Below are 12,434 nucleotides of genomic sequence, written 5' to 3' on the forward strand. Positions count from 1 at the left end.
TCTCCAAAGGAGAAGGACCAATCACACCTGCTACTGAATTCTTAGAGCTGCCTTCATACTGTGCCTGATTGATTTTCAATTTTCCCTTCAATCTGATGAGCTAACCAGTCATCTTGAAACAACTTCCTTTCGCATGTAGGCTATGGGCAGTCATTTTCCATTCATTACAGCCACAGCTCTTTGTTACTATTCTGATTCATCATAGCATAAATAAAAAATATTTAGGGATATGGCTGCAAATATTAGTATCGACAGTAATAGGATACGGATTTCAAGTGGTTGAAATAGAGCCATCAGCTTTGCCTTTGTCAGAAACTAAAATGGGGGATTCCCTGGTAGTCCATTGGTTGGGATTCCATGCTTTCACTGCCAAGGGTCCAGGTTCGATCCCTGGTCAGGGAACTAAGATCCTGCAAGCCTCGCAGGTGACCAAAAAACAAACAAACAAACTATAAGTGACCTGGTCCTGAACTAGCTCAGTTGAACACAGAGCTGAAACTTAACACTGCCCTGCAGACCTTACTTCCACATCAGAAGGCTGAGCTCTGGGAAAAAGGAGTTAGGAGGAAGCAAGTGGTCTAAATTTCCCTAGCCTTTCACTTTTTAAACACTACTACAGAGAGTTCTCACTCAAGCTGTCCTGTAGGAAATTGAGTTTGGTGTATTTAGTTATTTGGCTGCACCAGGTCTTAGCTGCAGCATGGGGAATCTTCAGTCTTCATTACAGCCTGCAGGATCCTTTTCAGCTGTGGCATGCGGGATCTAGTTCCCCGACTAGGGATCGAACATGGGCCCCCTGCATTGGGAGCACGGAGTCTTAGCTACTGGACCACCAGGGAAGTCCCGGAAATTGACTTTTGATGTTGCTACACATTTCTGAATTATTTTCAAAGTACACCTTAAATTTTGTCCTCAAAGATGCATCTATTCTCTTGTGACATATGTATATGCAACTTCAATTATTTTTGTTATTCAGGCAGAATACTGGTGATTTCATTTGTTCATTGAGGTAAAGGAGGGCTTCATTTCCTCCCCAAGGATGGCCAACTTTCCTCTTATTCGAGGGTTTTAAAGACTTGGTCTTGGTTTCTCAAAATCCTGTTACTCAGTATACATTTCTCTAACATTTTTATTTTGTGATGGGAAGAGGAGAGGAGGATACATAAAACTTAATGCAAGTTTTGCAGCTGTAAGCTGTGAATTCGCTATGACTAAAACGCTTTGCATCTGCAAACTATGTTAACAAGAAATTTGTTGTTTCTTCATGAACACTATGCCTTTAAGTTCTGCATTTGTTAGAAAGGTTAATGCCAGCCAGGGACAAAGGAGTCAGGGTGAATATAGCTCCCTGGAATATGTGTAGCCAAGAGACTGAAATAATTTTCACTTACACAAAATTGTTATTGACTGCATACAAATTTTCAGGCAGTGAAGAAGGGGTTTCTTTTCTTTTTTTTAACAACAACTCTAAAAGTTATGTGTCAGTTTCCCAATTTTAGAACTGAGAAGGCTGAAAACCAAAATAATAAAGTAACCTGACTTGGGTCACCCAGCTAAGAAGTGGCAAATAAAGGTGTCAGACCCCAGGAGGGGCAGCCCAGATGTGGGGCCAGAAGACCCTGAGCTCACCTCCTCCCACAGGCACACCAAGACCAGTGATTTACTGGACGACTAGTGATGAGAAGACTAGCAGAAAAGGTCTTCTGCCACTAAAGATATAAAAAAGGAGCCCCAATAAGATGGGTGGCAGGAGAGTGATGTGATGTTATCAAGACCTCCACCCCCAGGGAGACAACCCACAAACAGGAAGAATGCTAATATCCAAAATATACAAGTAACTCACACAACTCACCGTCAAAAAAACACTTCCAACTGAAAAATGGGAAGGCCCTGAAATAAACACTTTTCCAAAGAAGACATACAGATTGGCCAACAGGCATGTAAAAAGATGCTCAACATCACTAAGCATCAGGGAACTGTCAATCAAAACCATAAAGAGATATCACCCCACACCTGTGAAATGGCTATCATCAAAAAGACAGCAAATAACGAGTGCTGATGAGAATGTGGAAAAGGAGGAAGCCTCATGCACCATTGGTGGGAAGGTAAATCAGTGCAATCACTATGAAAAACAGGATGGAGAGTCCTCAAAATAGCAATAATAGAACAACCATGGGATCCAGCAATTCCACTCCTGGCCATTTATCTGAAGAAAATCAAAACACTAACTCAAAAAGATATACACACCCCTTTGCTCACTGCGACAATATTTACAACAGCCAAGATATGGAAGCAACCCAAATGCCCACTGATAAATGAATGGATGAAAATGTTATATACATATATATACACACACACACACACAAAGGAAATATTGCCATTTGTGATAATATGGATGAACCTAAAGGTTATTATGCTTAGTGAAATAAGTCAAACAGAGAAGATAAATATTACGTAATTTCACTTACATGTAGAATCTGAAAAACAAAACATATGAACAAACACAACAAAACAAAAGCAGAGTCATAATACAGAAAACAGGTGGCTGCCAGAGGAGAGGGTAGTGAGGGGAGGAGAGAAACAGGTGATAGAGATCAAGGGGCATAAACCACCAGTTACAAAATAAATGTCAGGGTGAAATGTACAGGGTGGGGACCCAGTTAACAATCACGTGATAGCTTTGCATGGTGACAGACGGTAACTAGGCTTATCACAGTGAACATTTTGAAATTTATAGCCACTTGGAATCACCATATTGTTCACCAGGATACTGTTGGAGGCTAATATTCATATAGGAGAGATCAGATTTGTGGTTACTAGAGGCAGGGGTTGGGGAAGGGAGAAGTAAATGAAGGCATTGCAAAGGTGCAAACTTAAAACCGTAAGATAAATAAATACCAGCGGGACTTCCCTTGTGGTCCAGTGGTTAAGAATTCACCGTTCAATGTAAGGGACAGGGTTGGATGCTGGGTCCGGGAGCTGTGGCCCCATGTGCCACCTCAACTAGAGAGAAGCCCGTGCCCCACAGTGAAAGATCCCATGGGCTGCAACTAAAAGCGGACACAGCCAAACAAATAATTACCAAGGATGTAATGTACACCATGATAAGCATAATTAACGCTACCGTACCTTACATATGAAAGTTAAGAGAGTAAATCTGAAGAGTTCTCCTCACAAGGAAAAAAATTTTTCTTTGCCTGATTTAATATCTAAACATTTGAAAAAATGAAGATTATGGCATCCGGTCCCATCCCTTCATGGCAAATAGATGGGGAAACAATGGAAATAGTGACAGAGTTTATTTTCTTGGGCTCCAAAATCACTGCAGATGGTGACCACAGTCATGAAATTAAAAAGCAGAGACATTACTTTGCCAACAAAGGTCCCTCTAGTCAAAGCTGTGGTTTTTCCGGTAGTCATGTATGGATGTGAGAGTTGGACCATAAAGAAGGCTGAACGCTGAAGAATTGATGCTTTTGAACTGTGGTGTTGTAGGAGACTCTTGAGAGTCCCTAGGACTGCAAGGAGATCCAACCAGTCCATCCTAAAGGAAATCAATCCTGAGCATTCATTAGAAGGACTGATACTGAAGTTGAAACTCCAATACTTTCGTCACCTGATGCAAAGAACGGACTCATTTGAAAAGACCCTGATGCTGGGAAAGATTGAAGACAGAGAAGGGGACAGCAGAGGATGAGATGGTTGGATGGCATCACCGACTCAATGGACATGAGTTTGAGCAAGCTCCAGGAGATGGTGAAGGACAGCGAAGCCTGGTGTGCTGCAGTCCATGGGGTCACAAAGACTCAGCAACTGAACAACGATTTTACATCTATATGAGGTGATGGATGGTCACTGAACTTACTGCGGTAATCATTTCATGATATAAGTAAATCAAATAATTACATTGTATACCTTAAATGCATACAGTGCTGTATGTCAATTACATTGCAATAAAACTGGAAGAAAAAAAAATCAAGGTTTTAAGCTCCAGTGATGATGCCTAATTTCAAACCTGATTCATTCCCTCAAATCTTCCTGTTTCATTGCTATTGTTGTTGCTATTTAAGAAAATTCATTTTAGTCAAAAAAAAAAAAAAGAATTCATCACTGAACTAATTAACTTGCTTTTTATGTTAGCCCTTAAACAACTAAGAATTAGAGAAAAGACCCCTCATCAAGACCCTGGACCAGCAAGTGGTATTTTAGGCACCACTCTTTAAACTTAACTCTGGTACCCACCCATCAGACTGAAACTGTCTAATGTTAGGAGTTCATTGTCTTCCATCTGCAACAGAGCCCACAGACGTTGTATTTTCTCCCAGATCCTGGGGCTTGAAGTTCCTAAATCCAGGGTCTCGACTCCCTTGGGGCACGCTGACTTGTCTGTCCTTCCCCACAGGTGAGATCCGAACATCCTTTACCAGTAGGCTTCTCCCTGAGGTAAGTTGAAGTTGAAAGAACCTTACCAATTCTACAGGTTATCACCCCCCGCCCCAAACCTGCAATTCCAAGTTCCTAAACATCTCAAATCTAGACTCTATCCTTCTAAAACAATATTTTAGCAACTGCATAATTTTATCATTCTCTGATTCTCCATCCAGGTTAAACCACTCCTTGAAGTAGCTGTCCTCACTTGTGACTTTCAGCCAAACACCTAAATTAACTTAAAATATGAGATAAGGTGATACCATTATTTCCTTTTTAAAAAAGTCATGGATGGGCTTATCCTGTTGTGTCAATAATGTGTGGCTGTTTCCTAATAAAGTCCTGGGTGGGTTTATCAGAAACCCAAGGCTGTGGGTTTCTGGTTCCACCTGCTGTTTCAGCATCTCTCTCTGAGGCTGGTTTATATTATTGTATTTGAGACTGTCCCACAGAGATGTTAATCACTGCCCACCAAGTGTACTCCCAGATGTTAGAGAAACATCTTTTATACAGTTTTTTGATGATGGCGGGGGGAAGAGGTGGCAGAATTCATTTCCTTCTCATGACTTCCACATGGTCCCCTCCATCCTCAGGCTAGTGTCAAATCTGCTATCAACCTCTTGTCTTGAGTGAGAGAAACTAAGTATCCTTACAGTGAGAGATAACAGAGAAGGAGGAAGAGGGAAAGAGACTGAATGAAAGACAGGCCACAGAAAAGTTTGTGTACAACCTTGGAGGGGAATGGGGGAGACAAAAATATAAGGATTGAATCAAAGATTAGGATAAATGATCTTTACCAATGATATTCTCTTGCTTCTGAACATTTATCTATTCTATTTTCTTTGTGGACAAAAAGAAGTATTTCCTGAAACTATTATGCTCTGTCCACAAATATGAAACTCTGCCCCACTTACCCTCCCATATGTATTCCAAAGTCTATTGTTGTGCCTAGAGCCTTGTCCAACTCTTTGAAACCCATGGACTACAACATGCCAGACTTTCCTGTCCTTCACCAGCTCCTGGAGCTTGCTCAAACTCATGTCCATCGAGTCGGTGATGCCATATCTCATCCTCTGTCGTCCCCTTCTCCTCCCTCCTTCAGTCTTTCCCAGAATCAGGGTCTTTTCCAGGGAGTCAGTTCTTTGCGTGAGGTGGCCAAAGTATCGGAGTTTCAACTTCAGCATCAGTTCTCCCAATGAATGTTCAGGACTGATTTCCTTTAGAATGTACTGGTTTGATCTCCTTGCAGTCCAAGGGACTCTCAAGAGTCTTCTCCAACACCACAGTTCAAAAGCATCAGTTCTTCAGTGCTCAGCCTTCTTTACAGTCCAACTCTCACACCCATACATGACCACTGGAAAAACCATAGCCTTGACTAGACGGACTTTGTTGACAAAGTAATGTCTCTGCTTTTTAATATGCTGTCTAGGTTTGTCACAGCTTTTCTTCCAAGGAGCAAGCATCTTTTAATATCAGGACTGCAGTCACGATCTGCAGTGATTTTGGAACCCAAGAAAATAAACTCTGTCACTGTTTCCATTGTTTCCCCATCTATTTGTCATGAAGTGATGGGACCAGATGCCATGATCTTCATTTTCGAATGTTGAGTTTTAAGCCAGCTTTTTCACTCTCTTCTTTAACCTTCATCAAGAGGCTCTTTAATTCCTGTTTCCTTTCTGCCATAAGGGTGATGTCATCTGCATATCTGAGATTATTGATATGTCTCCCGGCAATCTTGACTCCAGTTTGTGCTTCATCCAGCCTGGCATTTCGTATGATATACTCTGCATATAAGTTAAATAAGCAGGGTGACAATATACAGCCTTGATGTACTCCTTTTCCAATTTGAAACCACTCCATTGTTCCATGTCCAGTTCTAACTCTTGCTTCTTGACCTACATACATGTTCCAAGTCTATGCATCTGATCTGTTTCCAAAGGAAGCACTAATCAGGACTCCCCTGGTGGTCCAGTGGTTAAAACACCACATTTCCAAAGCAAAGGACTCGAGTTCAGTCCCTGGTGGGGAAACTAAGTTCCCACGTGCCACGTGGCGCCCCTCACCAGAACAAACGAAGCACTGATCACTACTCTGAAATATCAAGCATTGACCGTCTAGAGCCCGGTAGCTAGACATGCCATTTGAAATCATTCAGCAAAGATCTCCAAAAGCCCAATGAATCCAGCCCCAAACACATTTCAGTGTAACTGGAAAACAAATACTTGCCTGACTATTGAAAAGGAAGTATGTGGAAACCCTATGGTTCCATGGAAGGGAAACAGATCATCCTACAATGGAGGCCAGCAGTGGGGAGCATATGTTCTGGAACATTTCTAATCCAAATAACTTCTACCCTTTTGCTGCATGAATGGTACGTGAAGATGACTATCCGGATCGGATCCTGCCCTCTCTGGTTGCTAGCTTTGTGACCTTGGGGAGGATGTTTCACTTCTCTATCAATCAGTTTCATCAACTATGAAAATGGGCATAATTATATTTGCTTCGTAGGACCATTGTAAGGAGTGAGCAAGGTCATGTGCGTGAATGAGCTCACTTAGTCCTTGCATGATAGGTGCTTAATGAGCATTAGTTTTTTTTCTTTTTTTTTCTCATAATTTGAGACTAACACTTCTGTTTGAAAGGAGCTCTGATTTTAACTACAAATATCACTGCATCCAACTTGTGGGGCGGGGTGAGAGCTCAGATGAGAACTCCAATCAGACTTCTCATCACATACTCATCAGCGTTCCAAAGCTGGCAGCAGTCAGATGTGGAATTTTAATTTCCTGAGACTCAGAAGTGGGGAGTTGTTTTTACCTCAAGGGTCTGCGTTCATGGAAAATAAACTTTGTAAAACATCTGGCGTCGCACACGGCACGTGGCTGTGTGGGTGTGTCCTTTCTGAGAGATTGTTGCCAGCCAGAGTCATGAGGATATTCACCTAAGTTATAATCTAGAACCATTCTTGTTTAACGTCTCATATTTAGATCTACAGCCCACCTGGAATGGATTTTTGTTTATGGCATGAGAAAGGGAATATATAATAACTATTGATTATCAGATAAAGCTGGCGAGGATAATCAAGACAGGCTTATTCTTCAGCAGACTCTTCTTGATCCATCGGGCACTCTCATGACCTTGATCCTCCAAAACTACTGGGGTTCCACTGCACCTTATCCCCCTTCCTTCTGGCTGCCTGTGTCAACTCTTTTTCCTGTTCTTCAAGCCAGTTTCCTATATAAACAGACGCATCAAGTTAGGGAAAGAGACTGTCTTCTGGGAAAGAGACCATCATTCCGAAGGGAAAGAGAAAGAGAAGGGAAAGAGAGACCACCCTTCAGAAGGATGGTCGTGGCGAGTCTCTGAAACGCTGGAGTGCAGGTGGAGAATCGCAGTGGGATGAGCCGGCACCCCTCTTTTCTAATCTGTTTATATAAGCCTGGCGGGGAAGGTGGGTGGGATGTGCACTGAGGCAGCAGAGACTGCTTGAGGACTTCCGTGCTGCTGCTGCTGCTAAGTCGCATCAGTCGTGTCCGACTCTGTGCGACCCCAGGAGGACTTCTGTGAGGATCTGGCAATTGGACAAGTTCCACAGACCGACCTCCCATCCCACTGGGATGGGCACGTGGGGGAGAAAGGCAATACAAAGAGAAAACTGCGGTCCAAACGGGCATGGGGCCCGCTTGACGATTTCACCCGAGTCTTCACCTGCTCACGTGCTTGAAGAAACGAGGAGCTCCGGCGCCCCCTGCAGGACGGATCCCCCGGTAACCAGGAGGGGCGTCGGTGATTCAGAAAGCAACCTTCGGGGCGCTCCGTTTACATGGGGCTCTCCAACATCCCCGAAAAAAAAATAACATTCTCACAGCTGAGCAGCTGGCAATAATATTCATTAAAAACAACTAAAGCAGCCTATGAGTTGTCAGAGAGCCGCATGGCACCTGGAAAAATAGCATCCTCGTCTTTAAGGGGGGAAAAGAATAAAAGTTAAAAGGAAATTGAAAAAGAAAAGGAACCCTTCTATCTCAAAAGACACAGATTTCCCCAATTCTGAGAATGTGAATTACAGCCAACTTACAAAGTCCCTTGAAACTAACAGGTTATATTGGAAGAATTGCCACAGCCTTATCTAGAAGTGAGCAAGAAAAGCCCCATTATGATGAAAACAAAACAAAAAAATCTCTAAAGCATGCCACGGCCTGAGACAAAGAAAAAAGTTAAAGTGTTTGCGTATCATGTCCCCGAATAAGCGCAGCATACATTCCTGTGAGGAACTTGGTTTGGGGACCAACAAGTCAAATTATCTGGCATGGAATTGTAGAGTTGTGGGTGGCCAGGGTATTTACGATGAGGCAGGAAAAGTTCAGGGCTAAGAAATAAGCATAATGAATGCGTACAGAGAGAAGTGTAAGTAGGGGTGGGAGATGGACAGAGAATTTAAAACTTTCCAGGTTTAAATTTCATCATTCTTGGAATCCAGGACCCTCCCATCCTGTGCCACACTAGCTGGTGCGGGTTCAGTCATGTCTGACTCTTTGCCACTCCATGGACTGTAGCCTGTCTGGCTCCTCTGTCCATGGGATTCTTCTAGCAAGAATACTGAAGCATGTTGCCATTTCCTCCCCCAGGGATGTCCCGTGAGGTACACTTGAACCTTGATAGCCGCTTTTTGAATAAGCTGCCTCAAGGGGGGATTCTCTCCTTTCAATCCAGAATCCTAACAACTGCAGCAAGTGTGAGGAGACGGGTCAATGAGCAGGGAGGCTGTCTTCTATACGCACCGTTGTGACACAACACACCACCTCACTGACAAAACTCTCTCTGTTCCGGGGATGCTGACATCCACACAAAGTTCTTGAATCTCAGGTTACACACCAGAGAAATACATCCTATTGGATGTGTTTTGTCCGCAGTGGGCACCTCCAAGCCACTGGGATGTGTGATTTAACTATTCCACTGCACAAAAGAAGGCTGTGGAACCTGGAGCTTCCAGGAAAGTTCCGCTTTAAAATATTCTGCTGACATCAGCCTTGACATTGCCCCAATTCTCCTGTAAGAATTTATGCTCATCCTTGCTCAGGATAACCCAGCTAAAACTGTCTCCCAGATTCACTCTTTGCAGTGGTCCAGCGATGAGCAGAAGATCATTAAGATCTTCTATATCAAGCACGCATCACGGGGCCAAAGAGATAATCACTTTTCATCTGAATTCCTGAAGTCCTAATGATGTTGACATCAAGCACCAATGCTGTGAATTCTGTGTAACAGAAATACATTTTTAAAAGTCACTTACGTTTTTCAAATTATATGACCTTGTGCAAACTGCTTAAACTCTCTGGACTTCTGTGTACTTTTCAGTAAGAGATCTAACATGTACTTCTTCACATGATCATAGTGTATAAATATACAATAGAAAGTGCTTAGTATAACACTTGGCCCATGATAAACACTGAATAAATATAAGCTGTTATTATTATTATTAGAATTATCTGGCTGCCTCTACCGACTCGATTTCAGAGGCAGGTGAACTCTGCCCCTTCCAAAACTATTTCAGATGCCACTCTGGCCATCAGAGATTCATCACTTTGGATTGTCAAATAATCTCTACTGTAGCACAGGAAAATTCCCACTAGGAAATGTGAAATACCACCTAATGGTCATTCAAGCCTTTAAAAAAATAGTTTTCCACGTGGATTATTTCCTCCTAATTTGTTTTAATGAAAAGAGGCACAGATTTGGAGGACTGGCATGGGGGTGGGCTGATAACCACAGTGCTATCTGTACTCACCAGACAGATGAGCTATTCTCCTTATAGATACTGAGAGCTTCACAATTTTAGAAACAGGTGCCTCTTTACCAGGTATATGGATTTTTTCTGCCATCTAATGGTCATTTTTGAGGACAACAGCATTTATGCCCACAAAGAAGGTGTTCCACCCTGGATAGCACATAAGAACTTGATTTGACAACTTTAGGTATCTCATATAAGTGGAATCATAATTTCACAGGTGTACATATATGTCCAAACATGTCAAATTTTATACATTAAATATGTGCACATCTTGCATGTCAGTTACACTTTAATAAAGCCAGTTTTTAAAAAAAGAAGCCAGTGGGAATTTGCTGTATGACTCAGGAAGCTCAAACCAGGGCTCTGTGACAACCTAAAGGGGTGGGATGGGGTGGGAGGGAGTTTCAAGAGGAAGGGGACATATGTATACCCATGGCTGATTCATATTGATGTATGGCAGAAACTAACACAAGATTGTAAAGCAATTATCCTTCAATTAAAAATAAATAAATTTTGAAAAAAGAAGAAGAACTCGCTGGCTCCCAGGCATCTTCTCCAGCTTCCAACTTACTAAAACTAAATCAAGGAGAAATTATAACATTTAGACAGTCAACTAATTTACTAGTCTCTAGGACAAGAGCACAATCAAGTGGGTGAGTGCTATGTTTCTGCATCAGCTTCCACTTGGGGGAGCTCTTCCTTCTTTATTGCCTTCTCTTGTAGCTCAGTTGGTAAAGAACCTGCCTGCAATGCAGCAGATCCCAGTTCAATTCCTGGGTTGGGAAAATCTCCTGGAGAAGGGAGAGGCTACTCACTCTAGGATTCTCGTACTTCACTTGTGGCTCAGCTGGTAAAGAATCCACCTGCTATGCAGGAGACCTGGGTTCGATCCCTGAGTTGGAAAGACTCCCTGGAGAAGGGAAAGGCTACCCACTCCAGTATTCTGGCCTGGACAATTCCATGCGGTTGCAAAAGTCGGACATGACTGAATGACTTTCACTTTCACTTAACCTCACTTCTAAGGCTGGAGTTAATCTGTATTGCCATAGGCCACTCTAAGTGACCCTTCTCCTGGCCACGGTGGTTGATTCAGGGTGGATGCATAATCCAACCTGAGTCAATAATCGATGAAATTTCTGCAGATATCTAAGAAATAGACTCTCTCCAATCCCTACTGGACATAAGCAAATATATGTAGCCAAAAAATTTGCTGGTACCATCTTGGAACCAGAGGGGAGAGACTAACAAATTGGAGAAACCACCAGAGAAGAAGAGAGAGAAATGGAGATAGAAACTGAATCCTGGTTAGATCACTGAAGCCTTGGATAAAGTCTCTCCTGAAGCCAGTCCTTCTTCCCTATTGGCCAATAAAGTTCACTGTTTATTGAAAGCAGCTGGAGTCGGATGTTCTGCCTTTTGAAATAATAATAGTAATAGTTATAATTCAAATAGGTCCCACACAAACTGTTCCTAGACTTTTCATTAGTTCTTGCAGACTCCTTTCTTCCCATCTCACCAGACTAAAGGGAAAATGTGGGTGAAAGCCCACCAGTGCTCACTGGGTTCTAGGGGTGCCGACTTGGTCATTAATAACTGGACCTGAGTAGGGGGAGAAGGCAGAGGCAAGGGTGACCCCAAGGGGATGGACTTGAGTTACTTCAGGACTGACTGCTGTTTCCATCAAATTTGGAGGAAGGAGAAGAGGCTCCATGAGGTATAATCCAAATACGAGAATTGTCCTCATGCTCAGTCACTTCAGTCATATCCAGCTGCAGCCTCATGGACTGTAGCCCACCAGGCTCCTCCGTCCATGGAATTTTCCAGGACAGAAAACTGGAATGGGTAGCCATTTGCTACTCCCAGGGGATCTTCCAACCCAAGGATCGAGCCTGTGTCTCCTTCATCTCCTACACTGGTAGGTCCTTTAGGGCATGGATGGTGTGTTCTTCATCTTCAGTCCGTCCCCTAGGAGACCCCCCAGGACAGTGTGCAATTAATGAAAAACAAATAACTATAAGATACATTATCCAAAAACAATTAGAGAATAATTAAGTCCTGGGCTCTTCTGCGGGTCTGGTGATTGTGTCAAAAGTTCTGAGAAGTTCTGCAATGCCTGCTGGTGAAGAGGAGGAGTCCGTCAGGGAAAGAGGTGGCACTGAAGCTATACCTTGAAGATACCGGTGGAGAAAGGGCAGGATGGCGCTCTGGGCTGGGA

Source organism: Budorcas taxicolor, chromosome 18 (assembly GCF_023091745.1).
Source record: "Budorcas taxicolor isolate Tak-1 chromosome 18, Takin1.1, whole genome shotgun sequence".
Lineage (NCBI taxonomy): Eukaryota > Metazoa > Chordata > Mammalia > Artiodactyla > Bovidae > Budorcas > Budorcas taxicolor.